General features: G+C 46.3%; 1 protein-coding gene across 11 annotated transcripts in view; it reads left to right on the top strand.

The window, feature by feature from the left end:
• The window catches only part of LMNTD1 (lamin tail domain containing 1), a 334417-nt gene that overhangs the window by 138052 nt on the left and 169032 nt on the right, over positions 1-27333 (top strand). The gene's annotated exons all lie outside the window — the stretch shown is intronic.

The raw sequence follows: 27333 nt of genomic DNA, 5'->3' as shown, positions 1-27333 counted from the left end.
GGGAGGTCTGCCGAAGCCGCAGGACCAGTGGACTCTTCACAGGCAAGCCGCCGAAGGCAGCCTGCTGCTGTGCTTGGGGCGGCAAAATGCATAGAGCTGCCCCTGGCTCTGCTAGGTAACAATCCAAAGCAGAGTGGACCGATGCGTGTTCACTTTCATCTTCTGAGTCAGATGCCAGCAGCAAAGGTTGATTTTCTTTTTTGGTGGTTCGGGCTCTGTAGTTTCCGTATCTGAATATTGCTCTTTTAAGTCTTCTGAAAGCATGCTCCACACCACATACCTCTCAGATTTTGGAAGGCACTTCAGATTCTTAAACCGTGCGTCGAGTGCTGTAGCTATTTTTAGAAATATCACATTGGTACCTTCTTTGTGTTTTGTCAAATCTGCCATGAAAGTGTTCTTAAAACGAACAAGCGCTGGGTCATCATGCAAGACTGCTATAACATGAAATATATGGCAGAATGCAGATAAAACAGAACAGGAGACATACAATTCTACCTCAAGGAGTTCAGTCACAAATGTAATTAACACATTATTTTTAACAAGTGTCATCAGCATGGAAGCATGTCCTCCGGAATGGTGATCAAAGAATGAAGGGACCATACGAATGTTTAGCATATCTGGCACAGAAATACCCTGCAGCGCGGGCCTGTTCTCACTTTCAGGTGACATTGTAAACAAGAAGTGGGCAGCATTATCTCTTGCAAATGGTAACCAAACTTGTTTGTCTGAGTGATTGGCTGAAGTAGGATTGAGTGGACTTGTAGACTTTAAAGGTTTACATTTGTTTTATTTTTGAATGCAGTTTTGTTTTGTACATAATTCTACATTTATAAGTTCAACTTTCATGATAAAGAGATTGCATTACAGTACTTGTATTAGGCAAATTGAAACATACTATTTCTTTTGGTTTTTTTACAGTGCAAATATTTATAATAAAAAATAAATATAAAGTGAGCACTGTACACTTTATATTCTGTGTTGTAATTGAAATCAATATAATTTGAAAATGTAGAAAACATCCCAAAATGTTTAATAAATGTCAATTGGTATTCTATTATTTAACAGTGCGATTAATCGTGATTAATTTTTTTAATCACAGTTAACTTTTTTCAGTTAATCGTGTGAGTTAACTGCGGTTAATTGACAGCCCTAATTATTTATTATTTAAAATTTGGCTGATTTAACAGTGGGTTGTCATGCATTCACATAAGCCTGGTCCAAAGCTTATTGAAGTCAATTGAAAGGCTTCCATTGTCTTCGCTGGACTTTGGATCAGGCTTATAATGCTGAATTCCCAGTTTCCTGGCTAGAACTGGTCGAATACTGCTTACATTTTTCCATGACTGTTTTATATGTCCTTGCTTTGGCCTTGCCTATTTCCCTTTTGTGTTCAGTTTCCAGCAGTCAAGATTTGCTCATTCCAGCAAGCACATAAAACATTTAAAACTCGCTTACACAAATATTAGCAGACACTGAATTTTATATGTGCACATGTATTCCCTTCACTCCCTGCACACTCCAGTTGTGGAAACTGAATAAATACCCTGGAACTTGTGACCAATCACAACATAAGCAACACAACTCCAGTTCTGAATATTAAATACTCACAAGCAAACTGTTCACAATCAGTCCATACTGTACAATTAGTTAATCAGTAAATTCAAAGAATGTGATTGTGACTAGTGCTGAAAAAGAGGCTAAATTCATTGGATAAATTATTTGTTGTGAATTATTCATTAAGTTCCTGTAACAATAGTCATCAAGCTGGTAATCTCCTGAACACACTAGGTGTTTTTTCATTGGTTTACTCTCCTTAGTAGTGAGATGCAAGGATTAGAGTATTTTTATATTATAATTCAGTTTTCCTTTCAGCTATGGGAGAAATTTTCCAATCCTTTTCATCCCAGGACAATAGATTTAATAAAAATAGTGTACTACCTTGCCCTACAGTCTTTCCATTCTGTTTGAATACCTCAAAGTTTGAAAACCTTGCAGAAATCCTATTAAAAAACTAATCATAAAGGACAAGAGACTATAAAAATATGACTCAGATGAAACCAATAGAGACTAACCACTTAGCATGCATTGGTTGTTTCTCATATCGCTTTATCATAGCCATCAATCAGACAATCCAGGTGTGCTGCCATAACAAAACTTTTATTTTAGTTTTTTCAATTGGATTGCCATTTTCAGTTACAAGAAAAAATATTTCTTTAAATCTTAGGCACTAATAAGGGGCATAGGTAAGAAACTGAAGTGTATAGAGCAAATGTAAATGAGCTAGCAAGGTTCTTCTGCCACCTGGAAGCTTGGTGGAATTAATCAAATGCCATTATTATATTGTATGTTTTCTGATTAATAGTTAATTGAACAAAGAAGTCCTAAAAGAAATAGAGTTGTGTGAACTGTGGGCCTAACTTTTAAATGTTGGATTCCTAATTAGATATTCATACTTAGCATATGGATGCTCAAATCAACAAGTATATAAATAAAATGGACATTTATGAACATATAGTAGTTTCCATTACAATGTAAATATTGCTGAGTTATACTGCAGAGTTATTACAGTTGTTTTCCTATTCCGCGGATGACCTCATTAGTAAATTGGGCTCTGTACTGGTAACATGCTAAAACATTCAAAAAGATACTAATGATACTACAGTCTAAAGAGTAACACACTTTTACATGACTGCAGTGGAATCCACTTAATTGGGACCCTGCTTTGTATTATGGTGCCACATAGAGATCAGCCAGGCAGGCCCCTATTGTGCTAGGCACTGTACAAATCTGCATCATGTGACAGTGCCAATCCTAAAGATTTTATAATCTAAAATGCCACAATCAGAATAAGAATATAGCATCCAGGGATGGCTCCAGCTTTTTTGCCGCCCCAAGCGGCGAAGAGAGAAAAAAAGAAGAAGCCATGATCGGTGACACTTTGGCAGCTGCTCTACTGCTTCATCACTGCTTCATTATTCAGCGGCAATTCAATGGCCAGTCCTTCCCTCCGAGAGGGACTGAGGGACTTGCTGCCGAAGACCTGGGCATGCCGCTCCCTTCCATGGGCCGCCCCAAGCACCAGCTTGCTGCACTGCTGCCTGGAGCTGGCCCTGATAGCATCACAGCTAGGCACAGATTAAGTGTAGTGTCTGTCAATGTCCCTAAACAATGGATTAAAGACACTTCATTATAGAAAGAAAACTGTTTAAATTAGGTTTGGTTGATCTGCAATCTATACACAGTAGGTTACAGCTGTGTTTGATGTTTGTAAGTAATAATTTTTCTGTGGAGTAGACAACCTATGGCATGTGTGCTGAAGGTGGCACACGAGCTCATTTTCAGTGGCACTCACTGCGCAGGTCCTGGCCACCGGTCGGGGGGGCTCTGCATTTTAATTTAATTTTAAATGAAGCTTCTTAAACATTTTGAAACCTTATTTACTTTACATACAACAATAGTTTAGTTATATATTACAGACTTATAGAAAGAGACCTTCTAAAAATGTTAAAATGTATTACTGGCACGCGAAACCTTAAATCAGAGTGAATAAATGAAGACTCGGCACACCGCTTCTGAAAGGTTGCCGATCCCTGTTATATATGTTGCTGAAAAACAAGAAGTGCTATTATTTGTATTGCAGTAGGAGTCTCTGTCGATGACCAGGACCCCAAGGTTCTAGACACTGTACAAACATGGGACAAAAAGATGGCCCTGGCCCCAAAAGCCTACAATGCAAGTAAATAAATAATAGTTTGGAATGATTTTATAAGTTAAAGGAAAGAAAGCAGTTCAGTGAGAGAAAAAAGGAATAGTCATTTGAAAAGTCCTCCCTGTCCATAAGACCCACTCAGGTAAGGCCACAGTGATCAAACCTCCTGATTCAGAGGAGCCTTAATTTACCCCAGCCCTCAACACAGACTGAGACTTACCCCCTCAGCTGAACCACTTCAGAACAATCCTCTTGGGAGAGGGGGCGGAGGAAATATAATCCAGACACTGCATTCTCTGTCCTTTCATGTCAGCTTGCATTATAAATGTATAAAACAAAAATGTTCCAATACATTCCGGGTTTTAAAAAAAACAGACCGCCCCCTAAAACAAATACTCCCACAGCTTTCCAGTGCATGTAAGATAAATCGGAGATAATTATTCAAGTGCTAAGTGTGAACACTGATAACATCATGTACAGCTGATTAAACAAAACTCTGTGGCAGTTAACTTTTAGGAACTGGAAAGTGGCAAACCAAAATATGCATTCATTAAGCTGTACATTCCCCTTTGTGTCAATCCTCTGACAGTCTCCCCCATGAGTCATCTGTAGTACTGTACAGTACAGGCTCCATGAGCAGTGTACCATTTGCGATGAAGATGGAGGAGAAGAAAGTGTGTATAATACACACTGATCTCTGTGCCTGGCATAATAAAACAATCTACATTCTAAGATCCTATTTTTCATTCTTTTATTTAATAATCAAATGAAGGAAGTTTGTATTGCCCAGTAGTTAAATCAGGGAGGTGGGCATCCATATTTCTGGGTTCTGTTATTTCTGGCTATCCCATAGAGTTGCTGCAACCCAGGAATGGCTCTGTATAAATAGTAGGGTTATATAATAGGTTTGCTCTTAGCTGTACAAATATACTGATTTTTTTTCATGCAGAAATTTGGGTTCTATAATTGCAGGTGGGGCGATTGGCCTGCTAATTGTATGGAAGGTCTCTGGGTACAAGATTCCTGGGTAGTTGCAGAGTCACCATAGCAGCGCCTATACCACCTGCTTCCTGGATCCCAGCATAGATGTATGTCTGGGGGGAAAGGGAGCACTGTTGTGGTTTCTCTGTACCTCAGAGGTCCCTGGCTGTCATAACAGTGGCTGGAGGCTGTGTCCTGGTGGGCATAAGGTACTTAGGCTAAGGACCAAATGATTCCTTGCCTAGGTTGTGTGCATTCTGGGTGAACGCTAGGGTATTTTTTTGTCTTTTTCTGTAATTATTTAATTAGAAAACCCCAGCAGTGCTACTATAAGTGCTTCAAATAGCTGCCTCATCCCTTAACCCCAGATGAATACACATACATATGGCCAAAGAAACTTAATCAAATGTAGGGATGTATATTAGATGCACGCTCCCATATTATGTCACTTCACCTTTGATCCCTTTATCCTGTTCACTCCGTTCCCTTTGCTGCTTGCATTCTTCTTTCTCTCCTTCTTTCTTCCCCTGTTTTTCCTTTGTCCTCCCTCATCTCTTTCTCTTTCCTCCTCCTTTGCTGACCATGATGTACCTCTCCTCTTCCAAGAGGGCTGTTGCTAGCAGTGTGAGGAGGTTGGACCCTGCTTTCCTTTCCCCAGATGTTACATCCTCTTTCCTATCAGTTTGCTAGCTTCTCCTGTTGAGGGTCTGTGTATTGAAGGTACTTGCTCACCATTCTTCTACCTCCATGTTTGTTCGGTTGCATCACCTGCGCTGTGCTGCTCACCCCCTGTAGACCGCATTGGAATTTCAGTTGCAGACAGCCTGCTGGCAGGGAGCTTGCAGTAGCCTCTGCACCATCAGTCATAGCCCAGGAGACCCATCCACAGTCACTAATAAGTTTAAGATCTTCCCAAAATTCAGAAAAGCCACCCAACACCCACTGGTTTTCAGGCTCCAAAGGCCAGCTCTGGGTGGGTGTGGTGGGGACTGAGCACCTTACGTTTACAATAAATACAATTGCTCTAAAGAAAGGAGCTAGAAACTTGCTTTTTAATAGATTGAAAAAAAACGGCAGTTAACATAGATATCTGTGTGTTCTTGTTGTTTATATTACAACAGAGTCTAAAAGCCATTTTGTAGATGGGGAATTGAGGCCCAGAGCCAAGTAACTTGCCAGACAGTGGTAAATCTGTGGCAGAGCTGGTAATGGAACTCTGTTCTCCTGAGTCCCATTCCAATGCCTTTACCATGCTCATCTCTGTGGTACATCCGGCTGCCCGTGCTGGATTAACTTCAACCTTCAGCCCTCTGAATCCACCAGGACTGTGACTGTACTGGCATCAAATTCACTGAAAAACATATAGAAGACTAACAAGAACAGAAACTGCTCTTGGTGGTGGACATTTTGAAAAACATATTTTTTCAGTGTTTTTCTAAACCCAGTTTCGTGCTTTAGTCTGACTATGTATGAATCGAAGGAACAGTGTGTTATCCTGGGGGGGAAAGGAACTTGCTTTCCAAACAACTCAGGTTGAATAATTTCTAAAACTTCTGAATATCTTATTTCTCTCATAATAAAATCAGAAGCCTCCAGTCAGGCATTCAGTACACAGATCTTTCAGGTCACTGGATATGAACATGTTCTATTTTCTGTTTTACTTTTTTTCTTTTTAAAATTTATGGGTATTTGAGGCTTATAACAATGAGACTAAGACAGCACTGGCGAGCAAGGCATCCCCGTGCAGCTGTGCCAGTCCTCATTTCATTCTTCACAAACATGATCCATGTTTGTTTCAGCTTTGGGCCTCCCCTGAGTAGAGATTGCTTCTTGTGTGAAGTATACAAGTGAGGTTTAGAATGAGGATACCAAAATCCTACTTCATCTGAGAGCCTAATGCGAGTATGAAATCAGGTGCCGTTAACCCATTCTGCCAGCTACATTAAGGAGTACTTTATGACTGTATACAATAAGCAAACGGATAAGAATTTAGAAGTCAGGAAGGTCGTTTTGATGAATAGTGTTTAATTACGTGAGGTGCAGTGGCTGATTTGTGGAGGCGCTCAGCTACAATCCTGAAAGTTATGGATTTGAGTCTTGCTCAATCTCTCACTTGAAAGGCTGTCTCTAGTTCACCCAGCTACAAAATGAATACTTCACCCATAGGATTAGGGAGGTCAAAGTCAGTTTGATGTGCCACTAGCCACATCACTCCCTTGTGTTCTGTTGGGGATGGAAATCGAGATGCCTTAAACCATGTCAGCCCCATGAGTCATCTGTGGCTTGGGGCAAAATTTTACTTTTTTGTGTGTAATTATGTAGCTGAAGGCCAAGATTTTAAAAAATGGGAGCTTAACATTAGGCCCCTAAATCCATATCTAGGCACCTGATATGTCTGATTTTCAAAATGATGCACACCCAGAAGATCCAGTTGACCTCACTGTGAACTTGCTGGGTGCTCAGCATTTTGAAAATCTGACTACAAGGCTGTATTGTCTCATGCTCCAAGGGGCAGAGTTAAGATTATGGATGTGGCCTTTGCTCCTTAAATTTGCACAATAAACTATGCAACCTTGAGTTTCTGTTAATGTCAGTGTAGCGAGGCGGTGTGGCTCCCCTCCCCCTCAGGGAGGGTCGAGCCCCGTCAGTCATCCACAGGGGCGGGGCCGCTGGGCAGAAGTCCCGCCCCTCAAAGGGTCAGGCAGCGACCCGGAAGAATAAAAGCCGGGCCCCAGCCTTCAGTTGTGGCTCGGCCACCGGCAGGAGCAGACGTGCCCGCCACCGCTCGTGACTGGGAGGCTGCCCAAGCCAGAGGTCGAGACCAGGAGCTGCCGGAGCTGCCTCGCCCCTGCTACGACGAGGAGTTGCCAGCCCTGCACCCCCCCTCTACTACGACGAGGGGCCGCCAGAACTGCCTTGCCCCTACTACGGCCCCGAGGAGCCCCTAGACCAGGCGTGGCCCGAACTCCCCAAAACCTTACCGGACCTGCCGCCCAGCCCGGATTGGGAGGAACCGATGGTCCTGGACGTCTCCGGAACAGAGGCCCCGGACCAGGTAGGAATAGAGGGGGAATTAGGAAGTAGCCCGGGGGCAGCTGACTCCAGTCAGGCTGCAGAGCTACCGTTGCCCATGTCAGTGTGTTGCGGTCAGGACCCCACTGACCACCAGTAGCGGTGACAACCGCTACTAGGGCCTCGGGCTGGAACGCAGAGGAGTGGGTGGGCCTGCGTTCCCCCTGCCACCCGTAACCGGGTGGCAGATTCCCCCTTTCCCCAGTCGGAGAGGCCTGTAACTGTTTGTTTAAACTGTGTTTGGTGCCCCACCCGAGCCAAGGGCTGGGCCCCCCTCTTTGGCTTTGCCACTGCTCTGCCCTGCTCCAAAGGGCCAGGGCTGCTTAAACTGTGTTTGGTGCCCCGCCCGAACCAAGGGCTGGGACCCCTCTGACTTTGTCACTGCTCTGAGCTGCCGAAAGGCCAGAGCAGACTGTAATTGCAGGGGAGACATCGAGGCCGGTGTGGCTCCCCTCCTCCTCAGGGAGGGTCGAGCCCCGGCGGAACCCATCTACAACTGGCACCTGACCAGGGACCTTCTGAACCCGTGCCCCTGTGAGAAGGGGCTGGTAGAAGGACCCTAGTGCATCCGGTGTCCCCAGGGCAGGGACCATGGATGTCGAACGGCTAGTCCAGCTGCTGACGGAGAGCCAGGAGCGGCAGCAGGCGGCGTAACTGCTGCAGCAGCAACAGCAGCAGGCCGCCCATCTCGAGCAGCAGCAACAGCGAGATGCCGCCCACCTCCAGCAGCAACGACAGCAACATGCTGCTCAGTTGGAGCACCAGCAACAACTCATCCAGCAACTCGGGGCCCAGCTACAGACGCTTCTTGGGCCCGCCGCCTGAGTCCCCGAAGGGGCCACAGGGGAAGACCCTGCGGGACCCCGGCCACCGGTGCCCCTGCGCCTGACCAAGATGGGCCCGGGGGATGACCCTGAGGCCTTCTTGGTTACCTTCGAGCGCGTGGCCCTGGTCGCTGGATGGGCCCGAGCCCAATGGGCCACCCTTCTGGCCCCATATTTAACCGGGCCCTCCCAGCTGGCCTACCGCGGGTTGGCCACGGAGGACGCCACGGACTATGATCGAGTGAAGGCCGCGATCCTCGACGCCTTGGACGTCAGCCCCGAAACCTTCCGACAACGGTTCCGGGGCCAGACCTATCCGACTGGGGCCCGTCCCCGCTTAATTGCACAAGGCCTGAAAGAGGCCTGCCGCCGCTGGCTGCAGCCAGAAACCCGGACAGCGGAGGAAGTGACCGAGCAGGTGGTCCTTGAACAATTCGTACAGATCCTGCTGGTTCGAGGAAGGGCCTGGGTGCTCCGCCACCGGCCTACCACCCTGGGGGCAGCAGTCTCCCTGATGGAGGATTTCCTTGCGGTGGAGGCTCCTGTGGGGCTGGCCTTCTGGCCACCCGTCCCGGGGCCCGACCAAACTCGTGGAAGCAGGAGAGGATCCGGCCCACCGGGACAGCGGCGGCTGAATCATGGACTGGGCCCTGAACCGGCGCCGCTGACCCAACGCGCGGAGCCTGGCCCGCACACGGGTTCGGGGACCTCCCCTGCAGGTCTGTCGGAGCCCCGCCGAAGCACCCAAAGCCCTCAGGCCACCGGTCCCCGGCGCGGACACTCCGAAGTAGGACCTTGCTTTAGATGCGGGAGGACCGGCCACTTACAGCGGGACTGCCCGGAGATGGAGTGTGACATCGGGCAGGCCTGCGCAGGAGAGGGCCGGGATCGGCTGCCTCAGCCCCCGAAGCTCACAGTCCCGGTACTCGTGGGGGACCAAGCCACCACGGCCTTGGTCGACTCAGGCTGTGGTCAAATGCTGGTCCGTCAGGCTCTGGGGCCCCCAATTGATCCTAGTCTGGGGCCCATTCACCTACAATGTATCCACGGGGATGTTCGGTCCTATCCCAGTGCTCAGGGCCGCCTGACTGTTAACGGCCTCACTCGGTCGCTGATCGTCGGCGTGGCCCCTCGACTGGCCCAGCCTGTCATCCTGGGATGTGACTGGCCCGCCTTTGACGGGCTCCTTTGGTCTATACCGGCCCTAGCGGCCGAGTCCCCGGAAACCCCAGAGGAGGCCGAGACAGACGCCGAGGGGGCCGGACTAGAAACCCCAGAGGCCGAGGAGTTAATCGAGGGAGCGCCCCCTGCACCCCGTTTTGACACGGACTTCTGCCGGGATCAGCGGGCCGACCCCACTCTCCGACGGGCCTACGAACAGCTGGCCGCAATTGATGGGTCCATTATCGACCCTGGGCGGGCTACGCAGTGGCCCCACTTTGAGCTCTGCCGGGACCGGCTTTATCGGGTGGAGCGGGACCCCCGCACACAAGAACCGCGGATGCAACTCCTCGTGCCCTGATGCCATCGGCGGGCCGTCATGAGCTTGGCCCATGATGTACCAGCCGCGGGCCACCTGGGGTATGAAAAGACCCTGGCACGAATTTGGGCTCGGTTCTACTGGCCGGGGCTGGATGGAGAGGTAAAACAATACTGCAACTCCTGCCCGGAGTGTCAGTTGGCCACACCAGCTGGAACACCCAAAGCACCCTTGGTTCCTATGCCACTGATTGACACCCCGTTTGAGCGCGTCGCAATGGACTTGGTCGGCCCGCTTCCCCAGAGCGCAACCGGCTTTCAGTACGTCCTGGTCCTAGTCGACTATGCCACCCGGTTTCCAGAGGCCATCCCCTTGCGGAGCATCACGGCCCGGACCATCGCGGGTGAATTAGTAAAGGTCTTTGCCCGCGTGGGGCTGCCTAAGGAGATCCTGACGGACCAGGGCACTAATTTTACATCCCGGTTGCTAAACCAAGTCTGCCGACTCCTGGGGGTAAAACAACTGTGGACCTCTGTCTACCACCCCCAAACCGACAGATTGGTAGAGCGGTTCAACTGGACCCTCAAGGACATGATGAGAAGGTTCCCGCCAGATGAGCTATGCCATTGGGACCAACTCCTCCCGCCGCTGCTCCTGGCTGTTCGAGAGGTCCCCCAGGCGTCGACCAAATTCTCCCCCTTTGAGCTCCTATACGGGCGGAGGCCTCGGGGCCTGCTGGACCTGATGAAGGAGACGTGGGAGCAGTCGGCCTCCCCAACCCAGGGACTCCTCCAGTACGTCCTCCAGCTACGGGAACGCCTAACTCAAGCGGGGTCCCTAGCGCGGGAAAACCTAAAAGCAGCCCAGGAGAGGCAGGAGCGAAGCTATAATCAAGGTGCGCGCGCGCGGGAATTTGGCCCCGGAGACCGAGTCCTACTGCTCCTGCCCTCCAGCGAATCGAAATTGTTGGCCCAGTGGCAGGGCCCCTACGAGGTACTCAGAAAAGTGGGGCCCATCAACTTATGAGATCTGCCAACCCGGTCGCTGGAGGGAGAAGCAAATATACCATGTTAATTTGCTGAAACTGTGGCGTGACCGAGAGGGCCTGTTAATCGACCCATGCCCGCCAGTCCAGACGTGGCCCAGACGGAGGAGGTGATGGAACCCACGCTGGGGAACGCCCTGACGGTCGAGCAACAGCGACAGGCCAAATGTCTCATGCGGGCCTACCGGGCTGCATGACTGTCACCTGTCATAGGATCCAGACCGAACCAGGGAAGGTCGTGCAGCAGACCGCCCGGCTGATACCATACCGAATGCGCCAGGCAGTGGAGGAAGAGGTTCAAGCCATGCTCGCCCTGGGGGTCGTTGAACCGTCCCGGAGCGAGTGGCACAGTCCGGTAGTCCTGGTACCCAAGCCTGACGGCTCTCGGCGCTTCTGCATAGATTTCCGGAAAGTTAATGCCATATCCCGTTTCGATGCCTACCCGATGCCCCGAGTCGACGAGCTGCTCGGCCGCCTCGGGGAGGCCCGGTACATCACCACGCTGGACCTCAGCAAGGGGTACTGGCAAATCCTGCTGGAAGAGACATCCAAAGAGAAGACTGCCTTTGCCACTCCGTCCGGACTGTACCAGTTCACCAGGATGCCTTTCAGTCTCCGTGGGGCCCCCGCGACCTTTCAGTGGCTCATGGATCACCTCTTGTGGCCACACCAGGAGTATGCCGCTGCCTACCTGGATGACGTGGTGATCTACAGCCGCTGCTGGGATGACCACCTAACCCGGGTTGTGGCGGTTCTCCGGACCCTTCGACAGGCGGGGTTGACCGCAAACCCCAAAAAGTGCCGTATAGCCTGGGAAGAAACGACGTACCTCGGCTATACCGTCGGACAGGGACAGGTGAAGCCCCTTGTGGGGAAAGTGCAGGCCCTGGCGGAGTGCCCCACCCCGACAACAAAGCGGCAGGTGTGGCACTTCCTGGGGCTTGTGGGGTATTATCGGCGGTTTATTCCCCATTTCACGTCCACTTCAGCCCCCCTGACCGAGCTACTAAAGAAGAGCAGCCCTCGGACGGTACAATGGAACCCCGAGTGTGAGGCCGCCTTCAGGACGCTTCGTAGCTGCTTGTGTTGAGAACCAGTTCTATACAGCCCCGACTTCCTCCAGACGGATGCGTCTGACGTTGGCCTGGGGGCCATCTTGTCCCAAGAAGGAGACGGAGGTGATCACCCCGTGCTGTATATCAGTTGGAAACTGTTTCCCCAAGAGCGGAATTATGCCACGATTGAGAAGGAGGCCCTCGCAGTCAAGTGGGCCTTCAAGGCCCTCCGGTTCTTCCTCTTGGGTGGCCCGTTCACCCTCGTTACGGACCACGCCCCCCTTCAATGGCTTATGAGAATGAAGGACAACAATGCCCACATCATGCACTGGTATTTGGCCTTGCAGCCCTATGCGGTCACTATCCAGCATAGGGCAGGCAAGGACCATGCCAACGCGGATTTTCTGTCCCGTCTCAAGGAGATGGGACAGCCCGGCCCCGACAGGCGGGGGCCGGACTTGAGGGGGGGTGTGCATAGCGAGGCGGTGTGGCTCCCCTCCCCCTCAGGGAGGGTCGAGTCCCGTCAGTCATCCACGGGGGCAGGGCTGCTGGGCGGAAGTCCCGCCCCTCAAAGGGTCAGGCGGCGACCTGGAAGAATAAAAACCGGGCCCCAGCCTTCAGTTGCAGCTCGGCCACCGGCAGGAGCAGACGTGCCCGCCGCCACTCGTGACTGGGAGGCTGCCCAAGCCAGAGGTCGAGACCAGGAGCTGCCGGAGCTGCCTCGCCCCTACTACGACGAGGAGCTGCCAGAGCTGCCTCGCCCCTACTACGACGAGGGGCTGCCAGAACTGCCTCGCCCCTACTACGGCCCCGAGGAGCCCCCAGACCAGGCGTGGCCCGAACTCCCCAAAACCCTACCGGACCTGCCGCCCAGCCCGGATTGGGAGGAACTGATGGTCCTGGACGTCTCCGGAACAGAGGCCCCGGACCAGGTAGGAATAGAGGGGGAATTAGGAAGTAGCCCGGGGGCAGCTGACTCCAGTCAGGCTGCAAAGCTACCGTTGCCCATGTCAGTGTGTTGCGGTCAGGACCCCACTGACCACCAGTAGCGGTGACAACCGCTACTAGGGCCTCGGGCTGGAACGCAGAGGAGTGGGTGGGCCTGCGTTCCCCCTGCCACCTGTAACCGGGTGGCAGATTCCCCCTCTCCCCAGTCGGAGAGGCCTGTAACTGTTTGTTTAAACTGTGTTTGGTGCCCCGCCCGAGCCAAGGGCTGGGCCCCCTCTGACTTTGCCGCTGCTCTGGCCTGCTCCAAAGGACCAGGGCTGTTTAAACTGTGTTTGGTGCCCCGCCTGAGCCAAGGGCTGGGCCCCCTCTGACTCTGCCACTGCTCTGCCCTGCTCCAAAGGGCCAGGGCTGTTTAAACTGTGTTTGGTGCCCCGCCCAAACCAAGGGCTGGGCCCCCTCTGACTTTGTCACTGCTCTGACCTGCCGAAAGGCCAGAGCAGACTGTAATTGCAGGGAAGACATCGAGGCCGGTGTGGCTCCCCTCCCCCTCAGGGAGGGTCGAGCCCCAGCGGAACCCGTCTACAGTCAGTTTGTCATATTAATGCATATTTTCCCTATATAATATGCATAAAATATTAAAAATTAATTGTTTAAGAATGAGGAATTTTAGTCAAAGATAGCATAGTACAGGAAAGTAATTACCAAATAACTGAGATGGCTGGGCTTGCGGTTGGACATTTGGATTCTTGTTTTAGCAATTTATGGCCATTTTGAAAAAGAAGGCTGAGTTTGGAGAGATTGCCTTTTCTTTGAAAACTAGGCTAATTTTGATTTGCCCAGGTTGTTTTCCATTGCAGGACCATGCTGACATGCTATCTAAGAGAGCAACCAATAATTTCCTTTTTAAATTGGATGCCCTGGGATAATGCTGTAGGTAAATTTCTTTGCAGCTGTGAATTTCACAGACATAGCTGTTTAATGGATAATTGGCTTAAGAGGGGCTATCCTCTAAAGCACAGCTGTTGTAATTGGTGCATTTTTTTCTAGATAAAGCTGCATTCAAGAAGCTACTTGCTTATAGTTTGCAAACTTTTTCTCAGAAATGAATTCAGCCATCTAGCCACAGGAATTTAGTTTGATATATCAGTTGTTTTCATTTAAAAAAAAAAGGGCTATTATAGTACCTCTTTCATATTTGGAAGCTCCTGATTGGAATATACTGGCAATTTAAAATCCACTCCTTTCCAGGGCCGCCCAGAAGGGTGGGGGGCAAGAAGGGCAATTTGCCCCAGGCCCTGGGCCCCGCAGGGACCCTCATGAGAATTTTTTGGGGGCCCTAGAACTGGGTCCTTCACTTGCTCTGGGGGCCCTGGAAAACTCTCATGGGGCCCGGGCTCCCAGAGCTTCTTCCGCTCCAGGTTGTTGTCAGCAATTCGGCGACGGAGGGTCCTTCCTCTACGGGACCTGCAGCCAAAGTACCCACTGTGGGGGGTCCTTCCGGGACGTCAGTGGCGGGTCCCGGGGTGGGTCTTCAGCGGCAGTTCGGCGGCGGGGGGTCCTTCTGCCCCAGGACCCGCTGCCAAAGTGCTGGGTCTTTGGCGGCAGGGGCCCCCCACTGCCGAAGACCCCAGGCCCCCTGAATCCTCTGGGTGGCCCTGCTCCTTTCCAATTCTTTCTTTTCTTGGGTTTTGATCACTCTTGAAAGAAAAGTGGCTGCAGATTGCTTTTGTTTTTGATAGCTGATCAAATGGTTATCATTTCCTTCCAATATATTGGGTGTTTGTGCCTCCTCTTACCAGATAGATATAGATCTCAGAACATCCTTTCTTGGTGATAACTAATTAATATGCAGGTTACACTGGTCTACAATTTTTGAGAAGTCGTCTGCTTCAGAGATAAAATGTGCTATTTATTATGTATTTTGATGTGCTGAATTCAAATATGAGAATTAAAACAACTGATTGGCTACTGTTTCTAAGATATTTAAGTTTTTACATTTTATGTCTATGTATATTGTGTAGATAGTAGAGTTTTAAGCATAAATTGTAAACCTAGGTCTTTTCATGTGTTTATGGTTGCTTTACATGATAATATTTCACCTGTCCTGTTTATGTAACACTTTAAAAATCAGCAAAAGGGTTATATAAATAAAATTTATTATGAAACAAAAAGGCAAAAAACTATTATGTACATAGTTTAGTCCTATTCAGTGTCTACTTGGCTTGCCTCTTGTATTCATTAAATGGAGCATCTCTTGTCACTGTCCAGCAATAGTCTGCAAGCATTGATGGGCTCAATTTGCCCTGATAGCCTGCCAGGAGATTCCACTGCTGTAGTCTGGAGCCCAACAGCTCTGCCTTACTCTTGGGTAGTTCCAAATCCCTGACAAGGTCATTCAGTTCACCTTGTGTTATGAGGTGTGGTTCAGAGGAGGAGAATGGGAGAAAATGTGGGTCCTGTGACATAGATGGTTCAGGACCAGAATTTTCATCCTCTTCCTCTTCCTCGTCTGACTCAAGTGAGAATGATTCTGGTGCATCAGGAACTGGCAGTCCTTCTCCGTGGGGTACTGGGCGTATAGCTGATGGAATGTTTGGATAATGCACCGTCCACTTTTTCTTCTTTGACACACCTTTCGCAACTGGAGGCACCATGCAGAAGTAACAATTGCTGGTATGATCTGTTGGCTGTCTCCAAATCATTGGCACTGCAAAAGGCATAGATTTCCTTTTCCTGTTCAACCACTTTGTTGCACAAGTGTTGCAGCATATGTGTGGGGCCCACCTCTTGTCCTGATCTCCAATTTTGCAGCCAAAAGAAAGGTGATAGCCTTTCTTAATCATAGTGGTGATACTGCGCTTTTGTGATGCAAAAGTCACTTCACCACAAACATAGCAGAAGTTATCTGCACTGTTCACACAAGTACGAGGCATCTCTGCTCACTTTGGCTAAACAGAAATGTGTCCCTTTGCAAAATCAAACACTGACAAATAAGAGAGCACGACACTGTATGATTTCTAGAGCTGATATAGGGCAATTTGTTCAGCAGAGTGATGTAAGCTTCGTTATGATTGCATCATCCATGACTTCTAGGAATAACATGATGCAATTCATATCATGTATGATGCAATACCAGCTTCAGATTGCATCATTCATTGTTTTGCCTAAAAAGCAAGTACTGTCCAAACCCAGTCATAGATTTATTCATAGATCCAGTCAAAGATGTATTTTAGTCATTTCTGGTTTAAATTGAGATCCCTTCCCTTTATAACTCACTTATCCTCCGCCATTCCCAAGTCAAGGGTCCTATATACTGACCCAATAGCATATCTTGAAAACTAGAGCCAATCAACAATTTTAAGCATCATTTTCATTCTCAGTGACCCAGAATTAGTAAAGTTGGACTACATTTATTTCAGAAGCATTTTGGCTGTAGAGCAGTGTTATTATTATGTTTGTTGTAATGTTCAGAGTCAGGTACTGGAGTTTTAACCAGTATATGACATTATTATTTAATAAATTATTTACTGTGGTCCCCTGCCCTTCCCCTCACACTTTCTTTTACCCGGCCATAGCTGCTAGAGCCCTACCTTTCCACTGGCATTGTGGAGTTCTTGGTGACTGGTTTCTGTTCCTCTCGTGCAATAGCAGGAACCAGTGGTTTTTGTTAGGAGTGTACACAAAGTTGCTGGTGTGGAAGTAGAAGAAAGGTTAGCCATCAGCAACCAATGAATCCAGGAAGTTCTGTCAGCCAGGGGTAGAGAAATTGGGACTTGCAAGGGGGGAGCAAAGCCATCACTCTGATTCTCCCCCACCCCCGATCACTGTGCATCTGTGATATTTGTAAAGGGGGGCGAAGGGGGAAGATCTCCATGACAAATCTTCATTGCTGCTCATAGTTGTTTTAACCACTGTGTCATCTAGGCTTACTCTGAGCAGGGTTACATGACAGAGGGGTTAAAGTGCTGAGGAGCTGTCTCCACTAGTGCTTCAGTGTTGCTACCACCAAGGCGAAGTGTATTTGAATGGACAAGGGCACAGGTTGGGAGTCAGACTCGGGTTCTATTCCCAGCTTTGCCATGGTCTTGCTATGTGACCTTGAGGCAGTTACTTGGGCCATTCTTAGTTTGTCATGTCCATTTAGATTGTAGGCTCTTTGGGTTATGGACTGTGTGTTTATACAGTGCATAGCAGCGCTGGTCAGAAAAACCTGGACAGAACCATTCTCTGTTGGCAAGTCCATTCCATCAGAATTTCATTTCAGAGGAACACTGGGGGGAGAAGTTTAAACAATGCTGCAATATCCTGTTTCAACATTTTCAGAAGGAAACATTTTGGTTTTTTTGGTTTGAATTGCCTTTTCATTTCTATTTTTTGTACTTTCAAATTGATTGAAATGTTTCAGTCTGAGTTTTTTTCTGGAATTTTCCTTTGTGGATAATTTCAAAATCTGAAATTCTTCATGAAATGAAATTCCTGTCCTCCGCACTCCTCTAGTGCCTAGCACAATGGGGCCCTGATCTTGCGTGGGACCTCAAGGCACTATAGTAACACAAATATTAATAACAATGGTGGAGCCAAGGATTTTTACTGCTGTGTAGTAGTGTCTACATGGAATGTTACTGCGTGGCAAGCTGGTGTGCTGTAGATTCATAGCATGGCTTGGTGTGCAGTAACTAGTCATGTAACAAACTTTTACTTGTAAGAGCTTGTCTATAAGAACCAGTTTTAAACCCACTTCACATTAAAACTGATGGAGGCTTAAATGTGTGTATTGGGCCAATCCATGTTTAAAAGGGACCAAACTCAGAGCCAGTCACAGTTTAAACTGCCATGTTGGGCTGGCTAAGCCATATTAGCTATCCTGAACCAAGGAACTGTTTTAGTCCTAGTATAGAAAGGGCCCTAGAATATTTTTATAGTCTCTTGTTCGTACTAGGCTTTGTGTAAGTCAGTCACATACTGAATAGCTTTAATGACTGTTTTTTAGGAGACAAACTTCATCACAACTGAGGTGGTTTAAAAAAAATCAATGGAAAGGGGAATAAAAAAGAAAAGGAGAAAATATCTTGAGGGCTTTTGCTATTTTCCAGTCTCTAGGCAACTCAGGACTGAGGGCAAAACTAAATTAAATTTTGTAGAAACAGACTGATATGTGTTACCTTAGCAGCTATATTTCACACACAGGCATTTAACATATCTCACATCCGATGGCTTTATTTGAATCATGGCAATTCATTGGGAATAAAGCATCTATTTAATTTATCTTTATGATATTTATCTCATGAATACCAAATATGCAATTATTCACAGAGCATTCGGTACTCCAGACATTATCCATCAATATAGTCTCTTTTCATGCTAACTATGGCTCCTGAAAATGAGTTCTATTCAGTACCTAACATGCTACATAAAGAAAGAATTAAACAAGTGTACAGTATGCTATTTAACATTATATCTGTGGGGGGTATGTGTGAGAGAGAGAGAATAATAATTTTTGATCAATGGTATAAGCTTGAAGGAATTAAGGGAATGACTAACTGGTATAAATATTACTGCAATCTAAAGCCCCTGAAGTATGTATTTCTTTACAGTGATCAAAATTAGCTGATAGCCATATATGAGTAATTTATGAACATAGGGCTAAAACATAAGAATGGCCATACTTGGTTAGATCAAAGGTCCATCTAGCCCAGTATTCTGTTTTCTGATAGTGGCCAATGCCAGCTGCCCCAGAGGGAATGAACAGAACAGGTAATCACCAAGTGATCCATCCCCTGTCGCCGTTCCCAGCTTCTGGCAAACGGAGGCTAGGGACACCATCCCTGCCCATCTTAGCTAATAGCCATTGATGGACCTATCCTCCATGAATTTATCTAGTTCTTTTTAAAATCCTGTTATAGTCTTGGCCTTCAAAACATCCTCTGGCAAAGAGTTCCACAGATTGACTGTGCGTTGTGTAAAGAAATACTTCCTTTTGTTTGTTTTATGACCCCTAGTTCTTGTGTTATGAGATGGAGTAAATAATACTTCCTTATTTACTTTCTCCACCCCAGTCATGATTTCATAGCCCCTTATCATATCCTTCCTTAGTTGTCTCTTTTCCAAGAATAAAAGTCATAATCTTATTAATCTCTTCTTATACGGAAGCTGTTCTATACCCCTAATCATTTTTGTTGCCCTAGATTCTAACTTGGATTACATGCCTACACAGGGCTAAGAACTCCCCTTACACATCTGGTGGGCTGTACATACTTTGGATCCAAGCCGGTGTTGTATGATCTGCTATTTCCCTCTTCTGAACTGGTGGTCAAGAAAATTGGTGATGCCTTCATTCCATTCCCCACCCCCACAACATGCCAGCAAGCACAGCTAGGCTCGTTCTGGGAATATTACAATTTACTATTGGTATAGGGCCACTCTTCCCTGACTTTCGTTAAGCCAGGGACAGAATTGTGTCTGAGGTGTATATAAGGTGCAATGCCTCCTAGGTCTGCTCCGGGGCTGGTACAGATTTCACAGTGCTTCTTACTCAGAGCTGGGCCTAACGGCACAAACTAACTCGTACAGTGTGTGTGTACTGTGACAGACCCAGGCCAGTGGGGTACAGGAGTCTGGTAGAGGGCAAATATACTGGTCACTGGGTGAGTAATTTTCTGTTCCCTGAGTGACAAGAGCAGGGGCTGCTCTAGAGTAATCAGGAACCTACTAGAACCGATTAAGGCAGACAGGCTGATTAGAACACCTGCAGCCAATCAAAGCAGGCTAATCAGGGCACCTGGGTTTAAAAAGGAGCTCACTCCAGTCAGGGAGGGGGGAGCCAGAAGAGAGGAAGTGCGTATGAGGAGCTGGGAGCAAGAGGTGCAAGGAGCTGAGAGTGAGAGGCTGTGCTGCTGGAGAACTAAGGAGTACAAGCGTTATGAGACACCAGGAGGAAGGTCCTATGGTGAGGATAAAGAAGATGTTTGGAGGAAGCCATGGGAAAGTACCCCAGGGAGTTGTAGCTGTCATGCAGCTGTTACAGGAGGCACTATAGACAGCTGCAATCCACAGGGCCCTGGGCTGGAACCCGGAGTAGAGGGCGGGCCCGGGTTCCCCACAAACCTCCCAACTCCTGATTAGACACAGGAGAAGTTGACCTAGACTGTGGGGAAGATCACTGAGGTGAGTAAATCTGCCAAAGAAGCGCAGGACCCATCAAGGTAGAGGAGGAACTTTGTCACAGTACATACATAAAAATGGATCATTTCACATGGTAGCTGAAATTGACCCACCTCTGGAATGACACTTAGCAATTGTTTAACTGCGTACAGCAACACTACAGGAGAGATGAGACCAGAAGCGATAAAAATCCCAACCAATTGAAAGTACGAGGGAATGTTTGAAAGCAGAAGGTGAGTACCAAATCTGAAACCTAGCCAGGACACTGGGGCTAATATCTTTACTCTTCCGTAACAAGTCATGGGATCATCAGGGTAAATCCTATTCCATCCTTCCAGACCATCAAAGGCCCCATAAGCAATAGGCATGCATAAATTAATGTATCTGAAGAGCCTGAATGCACAGTTTACATCTCCTGTGTGTAGTGAAGCACAGCTTTATCGGTGTTCCTGTATGTATTTCTGCAAAGATGTGTAGACAATGAAGCAAGGGGAAACTATAGGAGGACTGAGGGTAGGGCCAGTAGATCCAGTTCTACTCTAGTCAGATGGCCACATAGACCCCTACGGAGGAGCTCTAGGAGCATTTGCAGCCTCAGGGGTGCAAATAGAGGCCACACACTAGTGGAAGTGGGAGAACGCCTTCTCCTACTCATCTCTTCATACACCACGGAACTCTCCTGAACCAACTACTTGGACTTGGTTGACAAGCCCAACTACTTGGACTTGGTTGACATAGGTTGAATGACTTAGTTCTTCTTCGTGGCTTGTGCTCGTGTAGTTGGTTTTGCATTCCTTCTGAAAGATGGCACCTCTTGCAGCCCAGTACATATTAACGCCAGCTGGAGAGTTGGTTCAGTAGCAACTCAGAAGGAAGAAAGTCACCTACCTGCTTTTTGAGGTGCAAAATACATGTCATTGTGGTTTCAGCCTCAGGCTGCCCATTTAAATGTCATTGTGGAAATCAGTGACTCAGACTGTATGAAACAGAGGAGGAAAATGCTGGGCTTAGACAGCAGAACCAAAATCTTTGTCTTTTTTGAGTGTGAAGTTTCCTAAAAAGTCAGTGTATATTTTTAAATGTTAGTATGCAAATATGTGTCATGTGGCAACATTCTGAAGTCAAGTGTGATTTCAGACATTGAAAGCCATTGGTAAAGTTGCCAGCATTAGTTCTTCTTTCATTGGTTTAGAAACAAGTTGTATGTCTCTTGTCTTTTGCCCAAATTCAGAGGAAAATAATCCTTCACCCTGTGCCACTACGACTGTGTCTAACAGGAAACATAGGGACAGGGTAGACTACAGAGTGCGATGACCATGCCCTGTTGCCGCTAGCGCTCCTTGTTTATCATAGGGTCATGGAGAAGAATAATGAAAATTTCTACCAAGGGGCCTTGTCTGCACTGGGTATTTCAGCCACCAGTGACCAGCGTAGATGAATCAGTGCAAAACCTTAGCCTAGAGAGGCAAAGCTGCTATAGGTCTTGACTGACACCCAGTGTACCTTATCCCAGTATCAAGCATGGGTGAGCTGCCAGGGTGCAATTTATGGTTATTGTTGATTGGGCCTGACTATACTAGGGGTTTGCACTAGTGGCTGTCCACTGATGGCTGGAATCCCCAGTGTAAGTCTCAGCCTCCATTTTGAGAAGCAAATAGCTCTACGGTGACCAGGAGAGGGCAGTGTATATTGCAACTGGAAATTCTGGGCCTGTCAGTGAGTTTTGACAGTGTCACTTTAAACATGCTTTTAATGGCTGTTTATGGAGCTGTAATAATGGCCATTAAAGCCATATCTAATCTCTTAAGGTGCTACATGTAAATAAACGCCCCTCTGCATAAAAATGCCTTGCCTGTAATATTTTTTAAACAAACGGTAGAGAATAAAGGAAATGTTTTATAGAATGTATTCAAACCCTTCAGGGACTCTAATCGCTTTTAATTTCCATGTGTGATGGTCCTTATCCAAGGAAAGTATGCTGCGTGGACTATAAGCCATTTTATCCCATAGAGCGTTTAACAGAGCATGCCTGGAATTAGCTGAGCTCCTTCCCTCTCTCTCTCTCTCTCTCTCTCTCTCTCTGGTTTCTATTACCCTTCACTATGATTAAACACACAATGTTTTGCTGCTTGGTCTTCAAGGACATTTAGAAAGGTTATACGAATTAGAATATTCTAATTGTCTTGCCTGAGCTCTTCTGTTTGTCCTCCATGTTTATTACATCACCTGTGAAATGGAGGCTCTCTTTCCTGTTTAAAACGAGAAGTCAATGATGCCTATGAAGACATGCTGAGGTTTTTCTCTGTGTCCCAGCAGAGAGCTCAGGAAGAATTCCATTTACTGCTGAAGACCAAGGGTACCCCAGTAGGTAGGAGAGATTTTGTTCTGCAACTAACGTTCCAGTTGCTCACAAAACAGATCTATACCTTTTCACAAGTGACAGAGCCTTGTATACCCTTTTGAAAGAGACATCACTGACAGTTTTTCCTCTTAAATTTCAAGACAATTTGGTGCTTGTAAAAAATGCCAAATTGAAGGCCCTGCAGGCTGAAATCCTCTCTCCACAGGACAGACGCAGGAGAATGCAAGCAGTGGCAATACAAGCTCTACCCATGTCACACTGCCAGTGTGTCTCAGCCCTGGCCCTGGTCTCATTTGGTGTTGCTCCAGTCCCCTCCTCTCTTCCAGTGAGTCCAGCTTCATATGCCCATCTGTCCTCTTTCCACACAACCATCTCTGTGCCGTTTTCCATGCTACCCCTACACATGGCATGCCCTGCCTCACGTTTGAGGCCACCACCCTCTTCTCATTCAAGTCCTGCTGTGTTACCTATGGGAGAACTAGATGGCAGATTCTGACAAGCTTGGGGAGTAACTGGGAGTTGTTTATATATTCTAATTTTAAAACAAACAATAAAACTTCTCACTGAGTCAACATAGATGTGTCCAATCAGTATCTTCATATTACTAAGATGTAGCCAATCACCTTCTTGAGTGCTCTACTTAGTCCTGTTCTCTGTTTATCTCCTTGTCTGCCTTTAGACTACGAGCTCCTTGGGGCAGAGACCATGCCTTCTTTTCTGTCTGGAAATCTCTTAGCACATCTAAGAATTTGGATGATTATCCAAAGCTCTTGTGTGCAAGTGTGTGCTGGAAAGTTTCTCATCATCAAGGACCCAACATCTCTTCCTCCTCCCACCTTCCTCTGAAGCCTCAGGACGTGTCTGCACAAACAGTGCAGCAAGCTGTGGTGTAAATCTACAGTGCACTAGCCTGCTGCTCATTAACTGTCTGTGCTGACCCTGCTACCATGCACTAAAAATTGCTTACTATATTTTGGTCTAGCCTGCTTTGAAGGGGGCATATGTCAGTGTGCACGGCGGAACTTGCAGCACATAGTAGCAGGGTCCATCTGGCCAGTTAGGACACAGCAGGCTAGTGCACGGTAGAGTCACACATTCGTTTGCCATGCACAAACTGTTCGTCTAGACAAGCCCTCAGAGAGAAAAATGCATTCAAATATGTCAAAACTTAAAATGGAGAGCTTGTTAATCCATTTTTATAAATATGTGAAGGCAGAGAGCTAAGAGAAATTCTGATTTTATCTTAAACCCCAAGCAGTTCTTAATGTGGCTGAACCAATAGATTCATCCTTATTAAAAATATTTCTCTTCTTCTCTGGTCCCATTCATATTGGGTAAAATAGCTTTTCTCTTGTTTCTGATCTAGCACAAGCCAGTAACACCAGACCATCTATTTACTTTCATGTATGTACATCTGCACCAGATGACCACAGCAGAAACATACGCTGAGAAACTCTTTTTGTTTGGCGTGTCCCTGAACAAAAGACTGGATATGTACAATATATTATTTTTTCTCAGCAATGGAATTTTTTTTAAAAAAATCAGATTTTGTAGAAGAAGGAAGACTTCTCCCATTAGATGACGATTATCATGTTTACATTTTACAAAGGCCACAGATCAACCCTGCCATAGTAACAACTGTCACTCACTACCAATCCAGGCTACATTTAAAATGCTGTTAGAGATGAAAGGCTCTCTATCCCTTGAGCCATCTAGCAACTTGCTGCATTTATTTTTCAGAAATTAATTTAAAAAGAGAAGCAATTGTTTTTGCAAACAGTCCTTTGACTTCTATCCCAGTGGCATTTTGGAGCATTATTGCAAATTATTCAATTTAAATGCATAGTCAAGCCTACATCATTACTCCTATTTTATTCTTAAGTGAAAAAACAGCCAGCCAGTCTAGAAAAAAAACATTCTTTACCAGGCCAAAAAATAAACCAGAAACCTTGCCTTGAAATAATATTGCTGTTTACAAGGACGTCTTGTAGGAAGATTCCAATTACTGCAGCAAAGCTCAGGGATACATTGCATTATAAACACTAATTAATGAAAGTATTTATGTTTTTGGCTTTAGATAAGACAATCCTGCATTCTTAAAAATTAATTAAAACTATTACAGAGACTTATGTTCAGACCTAAATGTGTTCCAACTAGCAGCTATCCATTAGTCACAGAATAATTGGCCACTCATTAACATCCTATGAGTTCTAAGGTCTTTTTAACTACATAGTCACCCACCCACTCGCCCAATATTGCTTGCCTTGCAATTATTGCTTCTAATGGCAAGAATTAAGAAATACAAAGCAATGATGATACCCAATAAAGCATGACTCCTAAAGCTCTTCCTCTAATATAGTATAAAGCACTTGATTGGTTCCTTGTTCCTACACCCAATTTCTGGACGTGAATGGGAATTCAGAATTTCAGATCCAAATTTACTGCTTTTTATTTTGCTCCTTTTAATTTTAATTTTAATTTTGATTTGAAAGGAAAATAGGACTCTACCAGTACCCCTGGCCTGTTCCATTAGACCCAGTGATATTGCAATAACGTAAGAAGCACGGACACTCTGAAATAACAATGGCTGGGATAGGAAAGGTTAGACAGTGGTTAGACAGGCTTCCAAAGTGCAAGATGTTGTAAACCCAAAACTTAGGTTAGATTTACCAGTGTGCTGGCAAACTTTAGTTGGATATCAATGGTGGGTCCTCTACAGTTATAACACATTAGATAAGTTGGATAGTTTTCTGCAAGCCTGAGCCAAGTAAACTGTTCAGATCAAAACCTTGGTTTCAACTCAGAACAAAGGAAAACGTGACACTATGGGCCGAGCTTTACTTCAAGTTTTGGAGCTTATACGATCCTAAAGCTCAGAGGGTGTGGATAGTTCTGTCATCCTTCCAGCCTCACTTCGGTCTTGCCTGCCAGGGTGCAGCTTTAGCCAGGGGCTCTTCACCCAGTTGCTTATCTTGGTTAGGCTTTCAGAAAGCTGGGAGATGGTGCTGTTGGTTTGATGTAAAGGAGACGAAGAGCTCGGTGTTGTCTCGGCTACTGGAATATCAGCTTGTTGTGCATTCTCATTATGAGCCATTGGGACCATTCTAGACATCAAATAATATGGGGGAGAGGACTGAGCCTCACGCTACTTTGCAAGTAAGGACTTTGGAGGTGTGGAAACAGTAACTCATAATGACTCTCTGGGCTCTGTCAGAGAGAAAGGACCTCAGCCATTTGTGTTCACCCCAGCAAGCATTTGGAGGTGGGACAGGAGTATCTGGTGCAGAGCACCAGCAGGGTGAGCCCTGCTACATTTCGTTTGTTTGTAGAGAGGTGGAAATCAGCTGCCAGAGCAGCAAGTACTTTCGTTGAAAAAATAGGTTAGACATTTAGTGGTAATTTTTGATGTCTTTAGCAAGATCTAGATCAACAACTCAAAGGACACACAGAAGTCATGTGATTACTGCTGACCTGGGCTGGATTTGAACAGTGGATTAGTTCTGTAATTAGCAATCCCTTGAGCCATTCAGTGTCCCAAAAAGAGAGCTTTCTTTTTTTTAAAAAAAATTCACTGTTAAGACTTTATATTAAACATTTATGGAGTTTATTGCCCTCAACTTCACCTTGGGCTTAATTGGCTTAAAGGCTTAATTAACATAGTAATGACAGATTAATTTTCAAGAGATTATTTTTTAAATTAAGATCATGAGTACTGCATTAACATTATGCAACCAAAGTTCTGGAAAACCTTGCCAGTGTGTTTTGTTTACAACAGCCAAATCATTTGCATTTCACCTCATTGTGAAGATTTGCCCTGTGGTAACAATGCTTAGGGCTAGTATTAAAGCCTGTCCTGTGTATGGAGATTAGAGCTGTTTTGGAAACAATGAAATGTAGTTGTTGGGCTCACACAATTCTCAATTAAATGAGAAGCAAGGAATGAGTGTCCTCAGATAATACAGTAATCGCACCCATAAAGGATACTATCTGAATACTATGTATGGTTATCTTTCATTTACCAAGAGCCTTTCATACCAGAAGACCCAAAGTGCTTTACAAAGTGGTTTATTACAAATATGTTGTTCTGTTACTTATATCAAGTAATGTATCAAGTCATAAGTGTATGAGACTTTATGAGAATAAGACATTTTTTGCCTCAGCCCCCACTGTTTATGTGACGCTTTGACACCAAAGTTTGGTTGCATTCAGAATCATATCTCAATGCATATGAAATTTAGAGTTGAAACCAAAAGATGAAATTCATTTAGGGTTGCCAACCCTCCAGGATTCTTCTGGAATCTCCAGAAATTAAAGATTAATCTTTAAATAAAGATTATGTCATGTGATGAAACCTCCAGGAATACAGCCAACCAAAATTGGCAACCCTATATTCACCCCATCCAAAGAGTCTAATCACTTCTTATTTCCCACTCTTTGAGAATTTAGGCTCTGCCTAGGTCTTTTGCTGACCTTCTGCACATGGGAGAATTTCACCCTACTTGAGGATCAAATAGGGATAACACAGTTTTGTATCAAATCTTAATTTTATTTCTCTCCCATCCCAAAATATACAGTCTCAGACTCATAAAATTCCACCTGGCCTGCAGAGACTATCTTGCCCTGCTGGGTGAATACCATTGAACTCCTGTTTAATAATAATAATTTAAAAAAAACTCCAAGTACTGCAGCATGG

The sequence above is a fragment of the Gopherus flavomarginatus genome, chromosome 1, assembly GCF_025201925.1.
Source record: "Gopherus flavomarginatus isolate rGopFla2 chromosome 1, rGopFla2.mat.asm, whole genome shotgun sequence".
NCBI lineage: Eukaryota > Metazoa > Chordata > Testudines > Testudinidae > Gopherus > Gopherus flavomarginatus.
Note: the sequence above shows the minus strand (reverse complement) of the source record. Positions and strands in the feature narration are given on the sequence as shown.